This window comes from Schistocerca americana, chromosome X, assembly GCF_021461395.2.
Source record: "Schistocerca americana isolate TAMUIC-IGC-003095 chromosome X, iqSchAmer2.1, whole genome shotgun sequence".
Taxonomy (NCBI): domain Eukaryota; kingdom Metazoa; phylum Arthropoda; class Insecta; order Orthoptera; family Acrididae; genus Schistocerca; species Schistocerca americana.
In genome coordinates this window covers 682,130,381-682,155,412 of record NC_060130.1, presented here as the reverse complement: position 1 = coordinate 682,155,412, position 25,032 = coordinate 682,130,381, and the positions used below count along the sequence as shown (strand labels likewise).

Genomic DNA, 25,032 nt, shown 5'->3' with positions numbered 1-25,032 from the left:
TCTGCACGTCCAGCACGAACGCTGGTCCAACTGAGGCGCCAGGTGGAAATGGCATGGCAAGCCGTTCCACAGGACTACATCCAGCATCTCTACGATCGTCTCCATGGGAGAATAGCAGCCTGCATTGCTGCGAAAGGTGGATATACACTGTACTAGTGCCGACATTGTGCATGCTCTGTTGCCTGTGTCTATGTGCCTGTGGTTCTGTCAGTGTGATCATGTGATGTATCTGACCCCAGGAATGTGTCAATAAAGTTTCCCCTTCCTGGGACAATGAATTCACGGTGTTCTTATTTCAATTTCCAGGAGTGTAGATGAGAGTCTCCTCGGCAAAGAGATCAAGACCTTCTAGAGAAAAGTTGATGATTAAGCAGGCTATAGGGGTGCAAGTAAGACACATGGCCAACGTTGATACCTGGCTGGTGGAAATGTTGAGAACTCTATTGCGACTGGTAAGGAGCCACTTACCTCTGTAGTTACGTAATATAGAATGTTGTGCATGTAACAATGTGAGGCTCTACGACAAACGAAGAACTGAGCGAGGTGGCGCAGTGGTTAGCACACTGGACTCGCATTCGGGAGGACGACGGTTCAATCCCGCGTCCGGCCATCCTGATTTAGGTTTTCCGTGATTTCCCTAAATCGCTCCAGGCAAATGCCGGGATGGTTCCTTTGAAAGGGCGCGGCCGACTTCCTTCCCCGTCCTTCCCTAAACCGATGAGACCGATGACCTCGCAGTTTGGTCTCTTCCCCAAAACAACCCAACCCAACCCAACAAACGAAGATGATCGCCGTCAGAGATTTACCCCATGCAAATATACAGTTTGTCGACAGGCGTTCTCCCCATAATGGCGCCAGAAGTACCCTCCGATACACACCGTTACCGAGCGAGGTGGTGCAGTGGCTAGCACACTGGACTCGCATTCGGGAGGACGACGGTTCAATCCCGCGTCCGGCCATCCTGATTTAGGTTTTCCCTGATTTCCCTAAATCGCTCCAGGCAAATGCCGGGATGGTTCCTTTGAAAGGGCACGGTCGACTTCCTTCCTCGTCCTTCCCTAATCCAATGAGACCGATTACGTGGCTGTCTGGTGTCCTCCATCAAACAACCCAACCCAACACACCATAAGTCGGCTTGCGGTGTGTAGATGTAGATGTAGCTTATTCCCCGCTCCTCCTCATTACAAATCGACTATCTGAACCACTAAGGCACATTGCTCGCTTCATTGCTTCACGTAACTTACTTGGCAACTAGGAAATACACAAAGAAATTTTCTGTCGTGACGTGGAGATAATGGCGTACTGAATAAAGCATTATATGGCGTTGAAAAATGTTGTCCGCTACATCGTTTCATTGTTATCGAAAGTGGTTTACCTACTGATCGTCGCATTTGATAATCCAGGAGAAATTTCACATCTCCAACGACGCCGATCGATCCTACTCCTCCGTAAAAGCGAGCTTTTGAACGCGAAATAAGCCAAGAGCTTCTTAAATTTTTATTTGATTGGCGGTTTGTAGGGAAATATCTGAGGTAGTACGAACTTTGCAAGCGTTATGGTCGTTCAGCCGTTTAAACACAAATGACTTAATGCTGCAGATAAATATTCAGAATCAGTAGCAGGAGTTTAAATTATTTTCAGCAGTTTCACCCTCAATTTAATTGTACTTCATTGACCTCTCAAAGCGAATACGGGTAGTTTGTATTTGAGTGTACTCAACACGCATAGTTCTTCAGGTAGTTCTATGCATCAAGATGCTGCAGCCGACGTGCCCTGAAAACTTATCACCAACGATTAAGTCGTCGTCCAAAGAATACTAGGTCGAAATGGAACATCATTTCAAGAGGTTTGTGGAAGCCTACGTACGAATGCTTGTCAGACCAACGGAAATGCCCTTTTTACGCTTCCCAGTATTTTTGTAATTTGTTAAAAATAGTCGTAAGTGGGCTGCGGCCGTTACTTCGTGAAGAAAGTCAGCTTGCAGCGCACTAGACAGCATGCTCGTCCGTATAATTTGCAAAAGAGGGTAGAAAAAATGAGAGGCATCTAGGACGTTCAACCAGGGATAGATTATAAGTCGGAAGGTTAGAGTTAAGCGCTTGGTAGACAACGAGTCGATTAGACACGCAGTGCTAACTCAGTTGTAGGCAGATGGTGCAAATAATCAGCCCTGATAATAACAATTTCAGGTACGTCGAACTCAAGAGGAATTTTGGTGCAAAATTTTAGGATAATCTGTATAAAATCCCACAAAACTGCGAGGGATTTACCAACACTCCCCTGTGTTCTACTGTGGTAATGAGCGCAACGCGCGGAATGAAATAACTGACTTTGAGATGCAGTTCCTGGCAGTTACCATAGGAAGCAATCGAAAAAAGTAGGTGACATTTATAGAGTGGGAAAAAACCAGACTGCCTATGACAATTTACGACTATAATTCCCTATCTACCCTGACGAGTGCATAGCAGATGACACGTACTACTGCAGTAATACTGTAAAAATCATCCACTAAGCACGGGTGCTTGTTTTTATAGCGATGTAGAGCACAGATTCGGTGCCTGTTACGAACGTACGGGAATGGGAGGCGAAAACTAAACACTGCTGGCATACCTCTATAACGGGACAACGTACAAGTTGCAGTGACTGAAAAATTATTTCTCATCACCGTTTGAAATACTATGGAGCAAATAACATTTTCGAAACGAAACAGGCATGCACAGGTCTTTCATATAGATCAATCAAACGCCACTGTAGATATTTAAGGGAATGAAAAGATGAAATACACTTGGCTTAAACAACTAAATAAAAAGGATTAAAATATTTACCAAAGATAGACGTATAGACGTGGATATTTTTCCTACTGAGATAATGAATTAATCATAAATGTGGATGATCGTTCTCCATACTGACAGTACTTTCGTCTGACTGACATGCAGGTTTTAGAGCTCCATCTGGCTATAACTAGTTCTTTCTGTGCAACGAACAGATCCGTTTATTTCATTTCATTCGACAGGGATTCTACAGAGAATCTAAATCAAGTGGCCGGAGCGAGAGTTTAAGCTGCGAATCTGGCCATGACAGTTCGTGGAAGGTAACATTTATCTGCTGACGTCTAGTTCATTTGCACCCCAACACCAAATATTCGCAGTATGGCAGATGGCGTACGTTTCAACTGTACTTATTTCGTGATGTCTGTGAATGCCAGAAAGCAATTTCTAGTTTCAGATTCCAGCGAGTTCGTAGTTAATTTAACGCAGTATCCAGTCCTAGAGAGAAATGTGCGTTCCAAAAACGATTCGTAGATCGCTGTTTACAGCTGCAAATTCGGGGCCCAACTCACTGAAACGCCAGACACAGCGCCGGTGTCATGGTTCTCAGCACTGCCGACAGAGCGCTCTGTGAGTACCTCAGCTGGGAGCTGCATACGGTGCGATCCCGACGGGTAGGTAACTGTTTTCAATGCCTTTCAGAAACTGTTTTCTCATAAGAGGAAAACTAGGAATAGTTGCAAGTCACCAAATTTTTTGATAAGCTTTGGCATACTAGTTGGTCACTCGAAAGGATTTATATCATTAGGGTTCCGTTTCAGAGAGAGTAGTGGTCTAAGTTCGTCCGTTTCAGATCAGGTGCACTCTACATAAAATAAATATTTCTGTAAACAAGGAAAAAGAAATGCGTAAGAACTTTGATTTGTTAGATTTCCGTACCGGTTTCCATGATTCCCTAATAGTTACTAGACCCTTCACTTAAAACAGAATGTCTTATACCTGCAACATGTTTCACATAAACTATCTGGAAGTTATGTTCGGATATTTATCACTCAGTAACATATTGACGACACATACATTTTCATTTCCAAGAACGCTAACGTAAAAAAACCAGTTATTGTCTTTTCAACCTAAAATCCAGTCTAATTTTTTAAAGAACTTACCCTCGTCTGCTTAAGGCGATATAATTGCAAACTGCGTCTAAATAGACTGGTGAACAGTAATATAGAACAAAGAAAATGAAAACACAAAAGAAGGGCCTTTATTCACTCTTGAAGTGATTACTTGTCACAAAACATTCTTTGAAACATTAATGAAGCTGCCTGTTTGCGTATGATTCCTTTGACATCAATCTAGGTTTTCATTTCACACGTCTTTGGGTGTCCTGTATGTGTAAAAAGAGGCGGAGGAACCACAGAAGCCCACCAGCCTTAAAGCTGAAGAGTAGGGTGGATCCTCGAGGACAACTAAACGGCGAATGGTGAAGAAGTTTTCGACGAGGACCCCAGTGCACAGACGGGTGTCGTCCACTTTTTAGCCCTGTTCAGCTCTGGCCGGAAACGGTAGATGTGTAGCGGCAAGAGCTTCAAGTGGCTTGCAGAATTGGCTGTTGATGGCTTGACTTCCAGATGCGTATTCCTGTGCTGCCGAAAAAAAATTACCTCGATCCTAAAATTTTGAACAGACTCTTTTTTGGAACATACTGAAACTGATAAACACCTCTCCACTGATTGCTGTTTGCCGGCCGTTGTGGCCGTGCGGTTCTAAGCGCTTCAGTTTGGAACCGCGTGACCGCTACGGTCGCAGGTTCGAATCCTGCCTCGGGCATGGATGTGTGTGATTCCTTAGGTTAGTTAGGTTTAAGTAGTTCTAAGTTCTAGGGGACTGATGACCTCAGAAGTTAAGTCCCATAGTGCTCAGAGCCATTTTTGAACTGATTGCTGTTTACTTTTCGGGTCGATTTGGCAGCATTTGGGAAATATAGTCTACAGAAAAAAGTGGTTCAAATGGCTCTGAGCTCTATGGGACTTAACTTCTGAGGTCATCAGTCCCCTAGAACTTAGAACTACTTAAACCTAACTAGCCTAAGGACGTCACACACATCCATGCCCGAGGCAGAATTCGAAGCTGCGACAGCAGCAGCAGCGCGGTTCCGGACTGAAGCGCCTAGAGCAGCTCGGCCACAGCGACCGGCTAGTGGAGAGATGACCATAATATCTATATCCTGCATGTTTATTCTTTTGATGTCTGAACAAACTCAGCAAAAGGAAGGACGGTGTACCTAAAAAATTAGACAAAAGTTTTTCAACGCTGATTCAAGGCAATACTGTCTTGTTTTCAATCATTCGTTGTGAGAATCTCGAATTGCGGAACTGGCTACTGTGACGTGGAGAGGGGAGGGCCTTTTCCTCGCAGACTTGGATGACAAAGTGGGCAGCACGGCCGGCAGTATTTCGCGTTGCATTAACACTGTGTCGGCGCCGCTGTAAGATATGCCGCGGACAGAGCCAATTCTCTGCGTGCATCGTGGGCCATAGCTTCTGCGCTCCCGCCGCGAATACAAACCGTCGGCGCACATACGTGAGGCGCTTCGCATATTCAATACACTCTGCCTCTGGCACTCCTGTCTACAACCTGTGGGAATATCTGGTTCTCCACCTTTCGAACAATATATTCGAGAAATAGACTGCTTTTCCTTTTATTACGTCTTTCCGTTGTTGCTGTTCCACCGGGCCAGGTAGAAGCCACCAACCGTGACGCAACGTAGGAGACATTTGGGACACATTAAAAGTAACGCATATGACTTATGTCTACGAAGTTTCTTACGGTGGACTCCACGGGCAAAATCTTCTCGGTTAAAAAAAATAAAAAAATAAAAAGAAAATGTTCAAATGTGTGTGAAATCTTTTGGGACTTAACTGCTAAGGTCATCAGTCCCTAAGCTTACACACTACTTAACATAAATTATCCTAAGGACAAACCCACACACCCATGCCCGAGGGAGGACTCGAACCTCCGCCGGGATCAGCCGCACAGTCCATGACTGCAACGCCTCAGACCGCTCGGCTAATCCCACGCGGCCTTCTCGGTTAAAAATCCATGTCAATTCTAACAATGATTCCGACCACTCTGGTAATTTTATTGCTACCGTGGGGAAGTAAATAACTGTTGAAAATCTTAGAGTTCAAATACATTCTCAGGGTTATTACAAATATTGTAAACTATTTCAGAAACGCGCTGCAGAACTTACTAGTCACAATGAGAAAACAAAGAGCTTTGGTTTGTAGTAGCAATTCCCCCACTATTCCATCACAGCGCAATAGTTACTAGTAAAGGGGACGACAGGATTTACGAAAGAAAATATTGTATTTGAACTTTTAGCTATTACAGCAGCAAGTACAAAGGCGTACTGAAAAGTAGTGCTTCCGAATTTTTATGTTCAAACTTTTAAAGCTTTTTAATAAATCACATGTTATTAACATTTTACATCTTTATTTCTCAACATAGTCACTACGCCGACGAACACGTCTCTCCCAGCGAGAGACCAATTTGTTGATACCGTCACTGTAGAATGTTTCACTTCATTGACGGGGCTACAACCTCACCTCTGCTTGCACCACTTCAAATATGGCTCTGAGCACTATGGGACTTAACTTCTGAGGTCATCAGTCCCCTAGAACTTAGAACTACTTAAACCTAACTAACCTAAGGACATCACACACATCCATGCCCGAGGCAGGATTCGGACCTGCGACCGTAGCGGTCGCGCGGTTCCAGACTGTAGCGCCTAGAAACGCTCGGCCACTCCGGCCGGCTGCACCACTTCATCACTATCAAAGTGAAGTAAGTCCTCGAAGTGTTCTTCAAGATTTGGAAGTTGATGAAAATCGGTTGGGACATTCTGAAATTCCTTCACCAAAGAAGACACAGTAAGTATTCCAGAATTAGAATCAAGAACAGCTGACAACATGAGTAACTTAATAGTGCCCGCCCGGTACAGTCCGGCTTTCGCCGCCGTGCAGTGCGGACGTGTTGTTATTTCCGCCTGCGGAGCGCGCGCGCTCGCTGTTGTTTACATTTCAGCGGCCGTCACTTACGTGTCGCTTACGTGCACTAGAATCATGGCCAACCGTTTTCGAAAATCAACTTTACGTTTCAACTTCTGCAACGACTACGCACGACCAAAGGCCTTGGAAGTGGAACGCTTCCTACGCGACGTTGCTAAGATCCCAGCTTCTGACATCTTGGGCATCCATTTGTCCATATTAAGCAGTACTGTGTACGTCAAAGTCGTCAATGACGCGGTATGTGAAAGAATACTTCGTGACACCAACCATGGATTACGCTTTTGCCACGCCGACGGCAATGTCGGAGCGGTCACTGTCGACCATGCCGGCTTAGGAATGCGCACCATACGAGTTTTCGAACTCCCGTTCGAGCTTCCAGCGGAAGACGTTATCGCGGCTTTCCGCCCCTATGGCACTGTACATGGCCACACTGCCGAACGCTGGGCGCAATTCCAAACGTACCCTGTTCTTAACGGTGTACGGCAGATCACCATCGATCTCCATCGCCACGTGCCATCTTACCTGCAAATTAGCGGGTGCCGCGCGGTTGTCATATACGACGGCCAACCCAAGACCTGTTCCGGGTGCGGCAAAGAAGGCCACCTCAGATCTGAGTGTCTTCAGCGACGAATCACCCAATTGCCAGCCGCTACTGTGGCACCTCCGGCTCCGACGACGGTTTTACCGATCACCTACGCATCGGCGCTCTGTTCTCCTCCCACCGGCCGCCGCCCATCGGACCATGCACCGGTGACCCTTCCAGCTGCTACGGATACCGCTGGGGCCGACGCGTCGCGCTCAAAGCCTGACGCTACACCGGCGCCACTACCAACAGCGACGACTTCCGACACCCATCCGCCTGAACATATGGACGCCCCTTCATTTGACGTTCCCGCGACGGCCTTCCTCTCAGAGCGACGCGACTCCCTCCCGTCTTCCGACACGGAGGGACGAACCCGCAAACAACGTTCACCTAAGAGGCGCAAGAGGAGGCGCCGTACGGTCTCGGAACGAGACGGATCACCACCCCCCGATGCTCCAGAAGCCGTCCGACCCGACGAGGCCTCGGAGAACCTACACGACGATATGAATGACGACAACATGACGCCGACTGTGGATACGTCGATGCCTACTCTACTGGCTCGCTCAGGTGCTCCTGAACCAATGGACTCCACAGATGCGACTGCCGCCGAGACGTCCTCAGCCCCTACGACCGAAGTGGAACGTACGACCATCACAACGACAACGCCTTCAATGGTGTGGAGTGAGGACGTCGATGAGGAGCCGGACCACACGCTGGGGACACAGTTACCCCAGACGGAAGCATCGTTACGCCGCTGACAATGCCGTCAGGTGGCGTACGGCACGACTCACCGTTGCCTCGTCCCTCTTCATCCTCCGCCGGTGGAGTTCCCCTCCACGGCGGGTTACGGCTCCAAACCTACCGAATAGCGACGATCAACACTAACACCATTAGCTCACCCGTGAAACTTCAACTGCTGCAAGAGATGATATGGGCGTCGGACGTCGATATCGCACTACTACAGGAAGTACACCTGGCCACACTACCAGACGTCGCGGGATATAACACTTATCCTTCTCCTGGTGACCACCTGGGACGCGGCGTAGCCATCTACGCCAGAGAAGGCATTCCAGTGGCCGATATCACATACCTTCCATCTGCCAGAGGCATGGGCGTCACCGTCATGGGGACACGTATCATCAACATTTACGCTCCGTCAGGCTCCACCCGCAGACGCGACAGGGCCCTCTTCTATTCAGAAGAAATCGCTCCTTTGTTTCTTGGACGCTGCGACCATTACTTGCTTGGGGGTGATTTTAATTGTGTCTTGCACCCTAAAGATCAAGTGCCCCACTACAACACCTGTCAAGAACTGCGTCTTGTCGTCCGAGATCTGTTGCTCCGCGACACTTGGGAAGTTCGGCACGGCGACGCGCCTGGACATACTTACCAGACGAGTCACTCCGCGAGCCGCCTTGATAGAATTTACGTCTCTCGGGAACTCACACCTGCAGTCCAAGGTGCAGAACTTTGGCCCCTGGCCTTTTCGGACCACTGTGCCTACATCTGCAACATTCTCTTCCCCAAGCAAGTGGTCTGGCGTAGTCGTGCACCGTGGAAGCTAAACACCTCCCATCTTCATGATCCCGAATGTCTTCAACGTGTTACCGAGACATGGGCCACCTGTGAACGTCGCTTACCTAAATACTGTACGACCTTGACTTGGTGGCTAGAATGTGCCAAACCTGCCATTCGACGTACTTTGATTCAGTATGGAAAGGAAGTTGCTATGTGGCGCCGGCACACTACCGACTATTTCTACGCCGTTCTCCGCGACCTGGACGCCCAACCGCCCACCCCCGACACCCAGAGGGAACACAGCAGGATTAAGGCGCAAATTGTAACTTTGACACGCCGTAGACTGCAGGGGGCTATGGTGCGAACCCGACGTCAAGATTCGGCGGAACAAGAACATCCGACCATGCATCATATCGCCTCCGATAGGAAACATCGACGACGACAACTCATTACCGAGATCACCACTAGTCGTGGCCAGCACGTCACTTGCCAGGCCGAAATCGTCAGTGCCTTTGTCGACCACTACCGCACAATGTACCAGGAGGAGACTACCAACAACCACGCTGAGGAGTCTGTGTTACCACACGTAACTCGCACCCTCACCAGCGACGAAGCGGACGAGCTGCTGGAGCCCATTACGCGTGACGAAATCCACGATGCAATCAAAAAAGGTGCTCTGAATAAGTCACCTGGTGTCGACGGATTGCCGATAGAATTTTATCGCGCTTTCTTCACACTAATGGCATCACGGTGGACAACGATGTTTAATGAACTGCTGACGATAGGGAACGCCGTACCGCCGTCCTTCGTCACGGGAATTATTATACCCATCCACAAACCGACACCAGGTGTGACAACAGCACATTACCGTCCCCTGACTCTGCTTAACGCAGACTGTAAAATTTTTACACGCCTACTGGCAACGCGATGCCGCAAGATCCTGCCTAGCATTCTATCCCCGGAACAGACAACTCCGGGCGGCTCAGTTAATATACAAACGGCCACAGGAGAATGTCGCGATTTAATTGCACTGGCAGCGGCGTGCAGACTCCGCGCCGCAGTGGTTGCCATTGATTTTGACAGCGCATTCGACAAATTGCGGCATCTTTTTCTGTTCTCAGTGATGAACCGCATGGGTTTTCCACCAGCCTTCATCGACGTGATCCGGCGCCTGTACGGCACCGCCGAATCTCTGATTCAGGTTAACGGCCGTGTGGCGGGACCAGTGGCGATCCGGCGTTCCGTACGGCAAGGCTGCCCACTTTCGACCCTACTGTATGCCATAAGCCTGGAGCCACTCATCGGGAGCCTGACGAGCCACCTTTCTGGTCTCACTTTGCGACAGCACAGTTTTCGATGTCGTGCGTATGCGGACGACCTCCTCCTCTTGATCCGCTCACGGAGTGAAACACACACGGTACTTGATTTGATATCAACGTACGGCACTGCAGCGGGCAGTAACATGAATGTGGCTAAATCCGCGGCGATGCCCATTGGACGCGGCCTCTCACACGAAGACTTAGCACCTCTCCCGTGTGTACAACAACTACGATATCTTGGTATCATTTTCACCTCCACCGTGCGCCGCTCCGCTGCCATCAATTTTCGGCGTGCACTCCAAACTATCCGCACGACGGTGCGACAAAATCTTCTCCGACGACTCGACTCTTTACAACGTGTCCAATACCTCAATCAACATGTGGCGGCCAGAATGGTCCACATCGCACAGGTCCTCCCGCTGCCATCAACTATTGGACGCAGCCTCCAGGCTGCCCTTGGATACTTCCTTACGGCCGGTACGATCTTTAAGGTCCGCTGCGACACGCTCACCCTTCCCCCGCGAGCAGGAGGCCTCGGCCTTGTCAATGTGCGACTCCGAGCGGCGTCCTTGTACATGTCCACCATGCACAAGCAGTGGCACGGGGGCACCTCCCTTACGCGCAGCTTGCTGGAAATTCTTGTGCCCGCGACCATAACACCACCAGTACCAGTCGGACACATCAAGCACCATTTGACGCACATTTCTGATTTCATCGTCGACTTCAGTTATGCTCACACACACTTACCGACCACGCGTTCTCCTCGACCTAAAGATTTTTACACCCCTCTCCTTCGTTCCATATCCAGCAACAATATCGAACTGAGACATCCGTCCACGCGGTGGCCAACGGTTTGGCGTCACATCCACCAGACTTTTCTTCCCTCCAACGTCCGGGCAACATGGTACCAAGTCGCAAATGAAAAATTCGCCACAAATCATCGCCTTCACGCCATCGGACTACAGGACTCTCCACTTTGTTCCATTTGCCACCTCGTGGATGACGATGTCCATCAACTGACTTGTACTGCCACCAGTGACGTCTGGAAACTTGCCCGACAGTTCGTTGCCTGTTACCTCCGCGTTCCGCCGGACTCGATTGACCCACGGACTTTTATCCATCCTGAGAATACTTATTTCCCCGCCTCCAAAAATCATGCGATTGTATGGGTCAAGGGATGGACGATCACCTACATGTATAATGGTGGCGGCAAATCACGCCTTGATTTCTGGCAGTACTTACAAACCGCCCACAGTGAAGTCGAACAGCGACCACGCTACCGCGCCTACTTCGCCAATTACCTACACGCGATCTTTACTTCACCCCCGCTCAGTTGGATGGTGCCACACGCCGACAGCACTCCCGCCCCCCCCTGCTGACATCTGAGACTCCCCGCGCTACTTTCTACATTGTAACCCACAGTGGAATAGGCGCATGGACACGCGCCTCCTTTCTTTAATGCACTACCCCAGACAACACTGGTCTTTCCCTCACTCCACTGTATATTGCTTCACGCCTCTTAGATTACATCAGACTTATTATTCTTTTTTTTCCCTACACCATGTTCATAAAAAAAAAAAAAAATTCCTCGCCTTGTACGAGTATATTGTCTTGTGTTATTTTCGCCGGAAGGATGGCATTTCTGTTGTATTTAAGTTTGTACCAATAAAGATCTTTTTTTCATTTACCCTTTTCCTGGTGAAAAAAAATATAAATAAAAAAAATCAAAAAGCTACTTTGAGGGAGTGATTCAGGGACGGGAGGGGGGAGACATCGCGGCCAGGCCTCGTGTTTCGACCCCTGCCCGCCTTGTCTCCACCTACCCATATCTGAACACTCTTAAAATACAAAAAAAAAAAAAAAAAAAAAAAAAAAGGTTAGCCGTGCGGTCTAACGCACCGTTTTCCGGGCTGGAAGGCGTGCCGATCCCCGGCACGAATCCGTCCGGCGGATTAGCGTAGAGGTCCGGTATGCCGGCCAGCCTGTGGATGGTTTTTAAGGCGGTTTTCCATCGCCTCGGCGAATGCAGGCTGGTTCCCCTTATTCCGCCTCAGTTACACTATGTCGACGATTGCTGCGCAAACACTTTCTCCACGTACGCGTACACCATCATTACTCTACCACGCTCTACCACGCAAACATTGCGGTTACACTCGTCTGGGGTGAACATCATTACAAGAAAGGCGTTTTCCGTTGCGGCGGAACCTTCTCACGAAATTCCAATCACCAACTTTCTTCTCAGAATACGAAGATATTTTATTGACGCCGACCTACATAGGAAGAAACGATTATGTTAATAAAATAAGGGAAATCTGGAGATTTAGATATTCGTTTTTCCCATGCGCTGTTTGGGAGTGAAATAATAGATAATTACTGCGAATGTCGTTCGGTGAACCCTCTGCCGGGCACTTGAGAGTGATTTCCAGAGTATCGATGTAGATGTAGATGGGACAAACTCGGGACTGAATGGAGGATGATCGATGACAGTGAACCAAAGCCGTTGGATTGTTGCAGATGTGGCAGCGCCCATGTGTAGCCTGTCACTGTCATTCTGGAGGAGAGGGTTCTCCATGTGTGGACGAAATCTTCGAATTCGAAACTCGATTACGCTTTTTGTAACGCACCGGCATAGTTACGTTACATACGACCATCTTACACGCTACAATTCGTAACCCTCTAGCGGCAGAGGGCCGCAAATATGTAGACATGTAGAACAGAAATTTAGAATGTTAATAATATTTGTTCTATTTAAAAATCTCTAAGGGTTTTCTCACAAAAAATCGGAGCATTACTTTCCAGCAGGCCCCAGTACATTACGAATGATTTTTTCAGTCTATAAGAAATGAAACGTGTAATGCTAATACGATTAGGAGGAGCAACTTGTGATCACTGACTAGCAGTGTCACAGGTTGCCCAGAAAATACCATGTGGAAATCGTCTACGTTTTTTTTAATGTAAACAAATAGCGTAATTTTCCAAAACGCGTAGTGGAAAGATTAATAAAAATGACTGGTTAAAACTGTTCGTGTACTTCGATTGACATTCATAACAGCTATGGTTAAATTAAAACCTACAACGTTCGTATTCAACGTATGTCCGTACAATATACCTGCTCGCCGTCTCCTCTCAGCAGGCAACCTCGATCTCCGTTAGAACTGTTAGAGCAGATATCGAACTTTGAAGCTTCTTTTATCACGAAAAACCTTTGAAAAGTCGTCTGAACTTTGAGAGAAATTGAACAAAACACCTGATAATACTAAATGAAAGCAGCGGAAATCATTAGAAGCTTGGAGTCCTTATCGGAGTTTACACCGTTTAGTAAACGCAGGTAACACGTGAACGAATACAATACAGTTCACCATCTTTGAGATAGGTAAGTTCGAATGGCTCAGTGTTTAAAACAAAATTTTGGTTCAGCTTTCTGTACACCACACAGGGAGTTCAAATATAAACTTCAGTGTATAACTATAGTACGCATGAACATCTTTACGTTATAACGGTTATTGGTTGGTTGGTTGTTTGGGGAAGGAGACCAGACAGCGTGGTCATCGGTCTCATCGATTTAGGGAAGGATGTGGAAGGAAGGCGGCCGTGCCCTTTCAGAGGAACCATCCCGGCATTTGCCTGGAGTGATTTAGGGAAATCACGGAAAACCTAAATCAGGATGGCCAGACGCGGGATTGAACCGTCGTCCTCCCGAATGCGAGTCCAGTGTCTAACCACTGCGCCACCTCGCTCGGTACGGTTATTGGAAAATGATCTACAAAAGAAGTAGGTGTTCAACTTACTAACTTAGGCGGCCCTATAAGGAAGATTTCATTTTCCCATCTACTGAGTGTGGTAATGCCCTGCCGGCCGGCGTAGCCGTGCGGTCTGGGCGCTTCAGTCTGGAACCGCGTGACCGCTCCGGTCGCAGGTTCGAATCCTGCCTCGAGCATGGATGTGTGTGATGTCCTTAGGTTAGTTAGGTTTAAGTAGTTCTAAGTTCTAGGGGACTGATGACCACGGAAGTTAAGTCCCATAGTGCTCAGAGCCATTTGTAATGCCCTGTGAATATAGGAGGCATGACAGAAAAATTAAATTGATTAAGTTCATCTAATGCTACGGGTTATCTTATGAGGCGATCGTGACCTAAGTCTCGCCGAACTGAAACGCCCGTTCTGCATTTTTCAGGAAAAGATGAAGTCGTTATAGGTGGAGTACTAACTCAGATTGAAGATTGCAATCGATAGTGTCCTTTTAAAAGGAATCATCCCGGCATTTGCCTTATGTGAATTAAGGAAACCTAAATATCGGTGGCCGGACCGTGATCTGAATCACCGCCCTCCCAAATGCGAATCCAGTGGATGGCAGAAATGCGTTGAATTATGTAGTGACTTTTAAATCGGCAGAAAACACTCCATTCTCAGATGCAAACAAACGTTGGTTGCCAAGAGATTCAGTTTCCAAACTTAGTGTTCCAGATTCGTCAGGAAATATGTGGTGACAGTAGCGCAACTTTCAACAGCGAAACCATATTTTAAAAAAAAGTATGGAATGTGGAAAGAGTCCTATCAGGGCAATCTTCCAGCAAACGTAATAACAACTACTTCATTGAACCAGTGGATTTACATTAATAGTCGAAAAGAGTATCGTATAACACAGACCTAACAAGTATAGAGCCACGAGGAATGATTATAATTGAACTAACATTAGAAATAGACTAGGAATTTGTTTTCTGCAGCTAATCCCGTTTTTAGTGCATGCAAATACGCATCCGCTCATTCGGGATTTCGCAAATCTTTTTCTAGAAAAGCTGTTTTTTAAGTACCTAGTCTCCAATAAGGACTAAACAAACATAGGGCAGAACAAACCATACTATGATGCTCAACTTTTATTTTCGGAATCATTTAATGTTCTGCAGTTATGAACTGTTATGACTGTAACTAGAAGTGGCTGTATCACCACCTACGTCATTTCACTGTACTTCTTATGCGCAAATTTATTTCCTGGAGTTCTTTTTCTTTTTTTGGGGGGGGGGGGGGATGCAAATATTGGGTATTCGGTCATTCACGATCCAGCAATTATTATTTTTCTGTGGTTGAATACCATTCCTGTTGCGACATCAAAATATACACTAACATGGGGGATGAAATCCATTAGTACATCCGGCTGCGTATCGTGTGAACTATGTGACGCACATTTTTGTTTTTACTCTTAACTGCATTGTATTCTGAAGCAGAGATGGGGAAGTAAACCTTTGCTTAGTCAAATCTGGGGACCAGTCCAGTGTTATAATAGCTATTACCTCATCTGGCATTACGTAACTTTTATCAACAATTTCTTATTCCATCAACCAGTTTTCAAGCGTCTTCACGTCAAACATCAGATAGTAGCAATTCGCCGAAACTTTGTTTTGGAGACGGCGCACATGTAGTCGCTGGAATTGTGCTTCTGATGATAATAATTGACTTTAGATGATTGCTGCCAGAAGTATGCACAGAAATATTAAATTCAATTATTACTGTGGTAACTCAAATATCTTAATACCCGCGAGGATGAGAGGAGTGCGTAGCAATAATTTCAGTTTTCACGTTTAGATGCTTCAGGCATTACTCGCTGTGTGCGAACATTCGCCTTCAGCACTAAGAATATCGATGTGAGAAACGAATCACTTCGCCACGTCACAATATTTGACATTACGGAATTTTGCCTGTGGACAATTAATTACATATAAATAAAACATTATCTAACATATGTAATGGTAAAGAAACTGTAAGATGTCCTGACATTAAATAAGATTGTTTCTAGTGCATAGATGTAATTGTTCTGACACTACGTGTATAAACAAGATATTAAGTGCATTGTTTACCTTTGACGTGTATACACTGAGATAACAAAAAGTCATGGGATAGCGATATGCACTTATGCAGATGGCGACGTATAAAAGGGCAGTGTATTGACGGAGCTGTCAGTTGTACTCAGGTCACTCATATTAAAAGCTTCCCGACGTCATTATGGCTGCATGATTATGGCCGCAAGACGGGAATTAACAGACTTCGAACGCGGAATGGTAGTTGAAGCTATACGCATGGGACATGCCAGTTCAGAAATCGTTAGGGAATTCAATATTCCGATATCCACAGTGTCAGGAGTGTGCCGATAATACCATATTTCATGCATTACCTCTCACCAATGACAACGCAGTAGTCGATTACCTTCACTTGACGACCGAGCCCAGCGGCGTTTGCGTAGAGTTGTCAGTGCTAACAGACAAGCAGCTCTGCGTGAAGTAACCGCAGAAATCAGTGTGGGACGTACGACGAACGTATCCGTTCGGACAGTGAGGCGAAATGTGGCGTTAATGGGCTATGGCAGCAGACGACCGACGCGAGTGCTTTTGCTAACAGCGCAACATAGCCTGCAGCGCTTGTGCTAGCCTCGCGATCATGTCACCTAACCACAGTTGTTCGCGATTGGTTTGAAGAACATTCTGGACAATTAGAGCTAATGATTTGGGCACCCAGATCCACCGACATGAATGCATCGAACAGATATGGGACATAATCGAGACGTCATTTCGTGCCCAAAGTCCTACACCGCCAACACATCCCAGTTAAGGACGACTATAGAGGCAGCGTGCCTCAATATTTCTGTAGGGGACTTCCAACGACTTGTTGAGTCCATGACACCTCAAGCTCGTGCACTATGCTGGGCAAAATGAGGTCCAACATGATATTAGGAGGTACCTCATGACTTTTGTGACCTCAGTGTATTTTTACACAGTGCTGTGCTTTTGTATTCCTCTTACGTGAACTGTGTTGTGGTTACCCGTTTAGAATGATGTGAAACAAAATACTGAAGCTGATACTGCATTATACAGTGGTGATTGTTCAACATACTATTTTCGTTTGTTCATCCATACAAATAATTACTGTTTTATGTATAAGTTGTTTCAGGTTTGCAGACTTACGAATGAAGCGACACTGGAAGCTTGACGATGGGTCCTCAGAACCTGAAATATCACAGAACATAAGTAAATAAAGGCGTTTCTTGCTAAGGTGATTTTTATGCTCACATACCTTCGTCTGTAATAGTCAACGACAATGTGCATGGATCAGTTAAGTAATTCAAAGACAATTTCACACGAAACATAGTTGTAACAGACAGTGTTAGCAACAGGAAGAGCAAACTGCCGCAGAATGAAAATAAAATTAATTGTCGAAACACGGATGCGTGAGGTCCGACCACTAGTGGAACCTGCTATTGCGGGGTAAACGCTGGAGAAAGGTAGGCGCATCGGCTTGGGTAAGCAGCGTGATTGTGTAAAAACCGCCATATAATGAAGAGACTGCAGGCACTAGACAGCAATGGCAGGACCAATCGCGCCAGGTTCATGCTTCAGACATAATTATCTTCTATTTACATCACACTTCCAGTGTTCAACAACTTTGACAATAGACGATAAAAAGAAAAACTACTGCGGTAATTACGGCCTGAAACGTACAGCATTAAGGTATCACAATCCACTAGTCGAACAGTTACACTGAAAATTGTCAACACATTATTTAGTTGGTTATAAATGGAATAATTAACCGAGTCACGGTAAATCACCGTCGTTCTTTCGTCCAGCAGACGCAGGAGAGTCGAAAGTATTATTTTATATGTTTCTTCCTGCAGCATGAATGCCGTGAGTTACCGTATATAGTTTCCCATTCATACCATTAGTTACAGAGCGCTCTCTCCACATCACTGGAGAAACATACGTAAATCATTTGACGGACAGGGTGAGCCAAAACCTGCGGATGTTTGCTGCTGACGCTGTGGTGTACGGGAAGGTGTTGTCGCTGAGTGGCTGCAGGTGTTGTGAATCAAAACAAGAAAAAGGTCTAGTAATCATCGACTCTAAAATGCGTACCTTAAGAACTATGAGCATTTGTTCATCTTCGCTACTGTGAAATACTACTCTTCTAATGAACAAGTGCTCAAAGCTCTTAAGGCATGTATTTTAGAGCCCATGTTTACCAGACAATTTTTTCTTGTTTTGGTTCACATTACGTCCACCTAAAACATGGAAAGCAAAGAGCTTGTAGTGGAAGAGGTTTGTTTCTGAGAACTGAAGACGTATAAGTGATCATAGATCCTAAGATATGCATTTTAGAGCCATGTTTACAAGATTTTTTTGTTTCGAGTGATTGTTCCTGTCACATCCATGATTGTCGACCATTTCTTCTGGGATACCCTGCATTTGTGACTGTACCAGGAGAGGAAATGGTTGGTTGTGGTGCAAGGTATCCTCTGCCATGCACCATACGGTGACTTGAGGGGTGTGTATGTAGGTGTAGATGTAGGATGTGGGGAGAATTCAGGAACATCCTGTATATACGAGGAGCGACCAGTTAGTAATGTAACACATTTTTTTTTCTTGGCCAATTTCGGTTGAAAAATTGCGGAATTTGTTGTGAAACTTCGTGAAATATTCATGCTTCAGCCCCTGTAGTTTCATGAATTTCCGACAGATGGTGGCGCTATACGTAGCCTTCTAAATGGCGTCTGTAACAGTGATGCGTTCCAAACTGAGAACTGTCACTGAGTTTTTTTAGGCGGAAAACCAGACCACAGCAGACATGCACAGGCGCTTGCAGAAATTCTACGGACACCTGATAGGGAAGAAAAGCACGGTGAATCGTTGGACGAGGGGTCTGTCATGATCGCGACAACGTCGTGCAAAACTATCCGATATCCCGCGTGCCGGCAGGACGCACACAGCTGTGATTCCTGCAATATTGGGACGTGCGGACACTCTCATTCGAGATGATAGACGGATCACAAACGAACGCCTCGTTGCTCAAATGGACGTCTCTGTTGGTAGTGCTGACACTCTCGTCCACTATTTGGGGGATGTGTGGTTCAAATGGTTCAAATGGCTCTGAGCACTATGGGACTCAACTGCTGAGGTCATTAGTCCCCTAGAACTTAGATCTAGTTAAACCTAACTAACCTAAGGACATCACAAACATCCATGCCCGAGGCAGGATTCGAACCTGCGACCGTAGCGGTCTTGCGGTTCCAGACTGCAGCGCCTTTAACCGCACGGCCACTTCGGCCGGCGGGATGTGTGTGTACTGTGTATTAAACCGGGGACCTAGAAACGATGGAGAGGCTTCTCCCCGCCGTAGCCCTCAGCGGTTCACAAACCCACAATAGGCCACAGCAATCCACCCACCTCACCATCACCCCACACCGAACCCAGGGCTATTATGTTGTTTGGCCCCCAGTGGAACCCCCTACCCCGGGAACGTCTCGTACCAGACGAATGTAAACCCAATGTTTGCGTGGTAGAGTAATTATGGTGTACACGTACGTGGAGACAGTGGCTCAAATGGCTCTGAGGACTATGCGACTTAACTTCTGAGGTCATCAGTCGCCTAGAACTTAGAACTAATTAAACCTAACTAACCTAAGGACATCACACACATCCATGCCCGAGGCAGGATTCGAACCTGCGACCGTAGCGGTCACGCGGTTCCAGACTGAAGCGCCTTTAACCGCACGGCCACACCGGCCGGCTGGAGACAGTGTTTGCACAGTAATCGCCGACATAGTGTAACTGAGGCGGAATAAGGGGAACCAGCCCGCATTCGCAGAGGCAGATGAAAAACCGCCTTAAAAACCATCCACAGGCTGGCCGGCACCGGACCTCGACACTAATCCGGGCGGATTCGTGCCTGGGACCGTGACGCCTTCCCACTCGGGAAGCAGCGCGTTAGACCGCGCGGCTAGCCGGGCGGTCTCTATTTGGGGCACTCAAAGGTATGTACCTGCTGGGTTCCCCTCCGCCTAACGGAAGACCCTTTAGAGTAACGATGGACCATCTGTGCGGAATTCCTTGCGCTTTACGAGGCTGATCATGACAATTTTTTGTCGATCGTCGTAACACTCGATGAAACATGGGTTCAGCACTTCGAACCGGAATGAAAACGGCAATCCATAGAGTGGCGCCACACCACCTCTCCTCCGAAAGCCGGCCGAAGTGGCCGTGCGGTTAAAGGCGCTGCAGTCTGGAACCGCAAGACCGCTACGGTCGCAGGTTCGAATCCTGCCTCGGGCATGGATGTTTGTGATGTCTTAGGTTAGTTAGGTCTAACTAGTTCTCAGTTCTAGGGGACTAATGACCTCAGCAGTTGAGTCCCATAGTTAGGTTTAACTAGTTCTCAGTTATAGGGGACTAATGACCTCAGCAGTTGTTTCCCATAGTGCTCAGAGCCATTTGAACCATCTCCTCCGAAGAAAATGTTCAAAGCCCCATCCTCAGCTGGTAAGGTCATGGCGACAGTCTGCTGGGACCCTGAAGGGGTTATTCTGTTTGGTGTCCTCGCTCATAGTGAAACTCTGTAGAGTACTGTGATACCCTTAGGAAATTGATGAAACGACTTCAGCGTATTCTTCGTCACAAAAATGCAAACGAACTTCTCATTCTGCATGACAACGCAATGCCACACAAGTCTGCACACCCGAGAGGAGCTCACGAAACTTCATTGGACTGTCCTTCCTCATCCTCGTTACAGCACCTTTCGACTCTCATCTGTCTGGCCCAATGAAGGATGCACTCCACGGGAAGCAGTACGTGGATGATGGGGAGGTTGCTGATACAGCAAGACGTTGGTTCCGACGTCGACCAGTAGAGTGGTAGCATGTGGGCACCTAGGCCCTCCCAGTAAGGTGGCGTAAGGCCACCGCATTGAACGGAGATTATGTTGGAAAATAGGGTTTGTAGCCAAAAGAAAGGGAAGTAATACGGTGTATTGGAATCCTGAATAAAACCAACCTGCTTTCAGAAAAAAATTGTGATTCATTACTTATTGAACGTCCCACGTAGATTGTTGAGAGAAATCATGAACACCCGTGTGTTTATTATGAAGTAGTTGTTTGGAGATACTAGTCAGAAATTTAAAGGTTTACGTATGCCGATGTTAGTCATTCGTGTAATCGTCTACACTCCCCCAAATGATTCCTTATAATGGCACTGAAATTTTTATCTAGCAGAGTATTTTCCTGCGTCAGGCTGAGGCGAGTGTGACTTTCACAGTAGTGAGTGGAGGCCTGGTGATTTACCTTCGGCGTGGTAGTAAATTTCCTTTCCCGCAGAAAGTCGCAGAGCCACAGCAGCAGCGTGAACCAAATGTGCCGGTGCGCGTAAAAGTTGGGCCATAGCGCTGAGGTTAACTGTTATCTCGAGTAAAGAAGAGCGCCACGTGCGGATTGTAGCTGCCGTGGCAACAAGTAGTCCCTCTGCGGACGGGGACGACAGCTGCAGAGCTCACAATGAATGAGAGCCAACTAACTTCAGCACCGAGCAGACGAGCAACACTATCCTGATCGGAAAATGAGAGGGAGCCGGCACGTTAGCTCAGCGTATTCAGTCAGGGAACTGGCCACCGTGTGTAGTAAAAAAAAACTGAGTGATATTCTCATAAGAAACACAAGGACAGAACGAAAAAAAAAGTGTTAGCGCCGCTGCCTCTAGATCGCAGAGTCCCAGTTTCGATTCGGGTCGGAGATTTCCGTCGCTCGGCGACTGGGTGTTTGTATTGTTCGATCATTTCACCTCATTTTCATCGACGCGCAAGTCGCCGAAGTGGCGTCAACGAGAAAGACTTGCACCACGCTGGCGAGCTACTCCAGACGAAGTTTCCATTACAATCATTCCTGTTCGACTTGTTTTCCTCAGCGGGTAAACAAAATATGTACGCGAATGTCGGTCGAAAGCAGGTAGAGTGTTCATAAGATTTGTACTTTTTGCAAGAAATATTGTGAGTATCTGTCGTACTCTTTTGTTCATATCTATGGCTTCCAAATAAGTCACGTGATGTCATTACATATAAGATGACTGCTGAGGTGAGCAATGTGCAAACTTATTCAGACATTACGTTACTGCATTTGTAAGGGGAAACGAATTGGTGAGGAGATGCAGCTATGCCTGGGAATGATTCGTTATTGTATGAGAAAGTGGAAGAGCTTGTTTCACTGCAGCCCAACAGAGTAGATAGTCGCAAGTGGCAGGCCGATTCTAAGGGTAAAATCGGCGTGTTTAGAGAAAGTTGGAAGCCTTTTGTTCTCGGATAAGCAGAAAAAGAAAGATTTTTGATGGTAGTCCTAGATAACTGCAGAAGATCGTTTTATGAAACAAAATGATTTGGTTCAACTGCAGTGTTTCTGTGATAGGAAGCACATTCAGATCGACGCGTTTTGAGATAGGCAAACTCTCATCTTGAGGATATGCATAAAATTAAAAAAAAATTATTGCAACGATGGAAACATTTAAGACATCGTACTAATTAGTGTCCGTCCTATAAATCTTATTCAAGTTGTGTTCCACAGCTCTTATAAGTGACATTTTTGTATATAACCACGATAAAGCAACTAAAATCTATATTGTTCTGCAACTGATTTTGGCAGTATATCAACAGCTGTCAGACTTTAGAATTTTATAATTGTATACACCAACCGCCCAAAACTTTAAAATACAGTTTTATACGTATCTACTTAGTGCTATCTGTTCTCACTCTTCCTTTATAACAGACCCTCTTTCCATACAGCGTCCCATCAAACCAATCACTTATTTTATTTTGTACATCTTTCTCCATCGGCAGGCTTATGCTTACAGTTCCCATGTGCCCTGCGACTTGCTTTGAATAACAGTGGCGTGGCGTCCTGACCTATAACCGTGCACGGCTGCACAGACTTTAGCATAAGGCAGCCAACATTTTCAAGCTTTACAACACTGAAGTTGCGTTTAAAACTGGAAACCTGGTAGGACACAGGTTTGAAGACTGGTTTCAATATCAACGATAAATCAGGTATATATCTTGCCTGATCAAAAGTATCTGGACACCCTTACGTAATGCAGAATTTACGACTAGATGTCACGAGAGGCGGGCCCGCCCAAATACACACATCAAAAAAAGTTTTGCATCGCCTCGGTTCCGAGAGTTCCGGAACCTGTACAGAAAAGTGGAATAGAGACCAACATAAACATCATTTCCACACCATTTATTGCTCATGAAAACCATACATTGCATGTTGAACCACCATACAGCGAGACCTTCAGAGGTGGTGGTCAGGATTGTTGTACACACCGGTACCTCTAATACCCAGTAGCACGTCCTCTTGCGTTGATGCATGCCCTTATTCGTCGTGGCATACTGTCCCCAAGTTCATCAAGGCACTGTTGGTCCAGATTGTCCCACTACTCAACGGAGATTCGGCGTAGGTCCCTCAGAGTGGGCAGTGGGTCACGTCGTCCATAAACAACCCTTTTGAATCTATCCCAGGTATGAGCGATAGGGTTCATGTCTGGAGAACATGCTGGCCACTCTAGTCGAGCGATGTCGTTAGCCTGAAGGAAGTCATTCACAAGATGTGTACGATGTGGGCGCGAATTGTCGTCCATGAAGACGAATGCCTCGCCAATATTCTGCCGATATGGTTGCACTGTCCGTCGGAGGATGACATTCACGTATTGTACAACCGTTACGGCGCCTTCCATGACCACCAGAAGCGTACGTCGGCCCCACGTAATGCCACCCGAAAACAGCAGCGAACCTTGACCTTGCTGCACTCGTTGGACAGTGTGTCTAAGGCGTTCACCCTAACCGGGTTGCCTCCAAACTGCATGGTGTCGTGGTTGCAAAGATGGACCTCGACGTGGACGTCTGGAGTGAAATTGCGCATCATGCAGCCGGTTGTGCACAGTTTGAGTCGTAACACAACGTCTTGTGGCTGCACGAAAAGCATTATTCAACATGGTGGCGTTGATGTCAGGGTTCCTCCGAGCCATAATCCGTAGGTGGCGGTCATCCACTGCAGTAGTAGCCCTTGGGCGGCCTGAGCGAGGCATGTCATCGACAGTTCCTGTCTCTCTGTATCTCCTCCATGTCCGAACAACATCGCTTTGGTTCACTCCGAGACACCTGGACACTTCCCTATTTGAGAGCCCTTCCTGGCACAAAGTAACAATGCGGACGCGATCGAACGGCGGTATTGACCGTCTAGGCATGGTTGAACTACAGACAGCCGGCCTGGGTGGCCGAGCGGTTCTAGGCGCTACAGTCTGGAACCGCGCGACCGCTACGGTCGCAGGTTCGAATCCTGCCTCGGGCATGGATGTGTGTAGTGTCCTTAGGTTAGTTAGGTTTAAGTAGTTCTAAGTTCTAGGGGACTAGTGAACTTCAGAAGTTAAGTCCCATAGTGCTCAGAACCATTTGAACCATTTTTGAACTACAGACAGCACGAGTCGTGTGCCTCCTTCCTGGTGGAATGACTGGAACTGATCAGCTGTCGGACCCCCTCGGTCTAATAGGCGCTGCTCATGCATGGTTGTTTACATATTTGGGCGGGTTTCAAAATGGTTCTGAGCACTATGGGACTTAACTTCTGAGGTCATCAGTCGCCTAGAACTTAGAACTAATTAAACCCAACTAACCTAAGGACATCACACACATCCATGCCCGAGGCAGGATTCGAACCTGCGACCGTAGCGGTCGCTCGGTTCCAGACTGTAGCGCCTAGAACCGCACGGCCACTCCGGCCGGCTGGGCGGGTTTAGTGACATCTCTGAGCAGTCAGAGGGACAGTGTCTGTGGTACAATATCCACAGTAAACGTCTATCTTCAGGATTTCTGGGAAGTGGGATATGCCAAACTTTTTTGGTGTGTGTAAAAGGAGGCGGGGAGTACTGTGTTGTCAGTAGAGAAGCATTAACAGCAGAGCGGGTCAGCCAGGAGAGCTCAGCGACT

General features: G+C 47.0%; 1 protein-coding gene across 4 annotated transcripts in view; it reads right to left on the bottom strand.

Annotated features, from left to right (window-relative positions):
• LOC124554776 (protein O-linked-mannose beta-1,2-N-acetylglucosaminyltransferase 1-like) overlaps positions 1-25,032 on the bottom strand; it is a 1,050,404-nt gene that overhangs the window by 238,177 nt on the left and 787,195 nt on the right. For 3 of the 4 annotated variants that reach the window (XM_047128420.1, XM_047128423.1, XM_047128422.1), the window contains one exon: positions 17,208-17,249. The exons of the other annotated variant lie outside the window; for it this stretch is intronic. The gene's annotated coding sequence lies outside the window, so the exon portion shown is untranslated. The remainder of the gene's footprint in view (positions 1-17,207; positions 17,250-25,032) is intronic. 4 annotated transcript variants of the gene reach the window in all.